The sequence below is a fragment of the Capsicum annuum genome, chromosome 7 (assembly GCF_002878395.1).
Source record: "Capsicum annuum cultivar UCD-10X-F1 chromosome 7, UCD10Xv1.1, whole genome shotgun sequence".
Classification (NCBI taxonomy): domain Eukaryota; kingdom Viridiplantae; phylum Streptophyta; class Magnoliopsida; order Solanales; family Solanaceae; genus Capsicum; species Capsicum annuum.
This window is the reverse complement of record NC_061117.1, coordinates 178640233-178640578: the sequence shown is the minus strand read 5'-3', so window position 1 is coordinate 178640578 and position 346 is coordinate 178640233.

Genomic DNA, 346 nt, shown 5'->3' with positions numbered 1-346 from the left:
GTTTGGGTGTTATAGTATTATTTTTGTCCATCATTAGTTAACAACCAGTGCCCAATCTATACCAACCAACTTTTCCCTGATTATAAGTGAAGAAGTTGTACAGATTAGTTGAGCAGGTAAAGCTTGTTTCAATATTAAATATGCTTGAAAATAAGAAGCAACAAGAAACAACACAGATCAATCAGTATTTGCTTATGAAAAGAAGCTTCGATCCAACAAAAATAGAAATAATAAAAGGGGAAAAGACCTAGAATTACATAATAAAACATGAGTTGTGAAACTCCTAATTAAGGAACAACTGCTACTCTGACAAGATGAATAGGGTAGTATTCTGACACCAGACCGG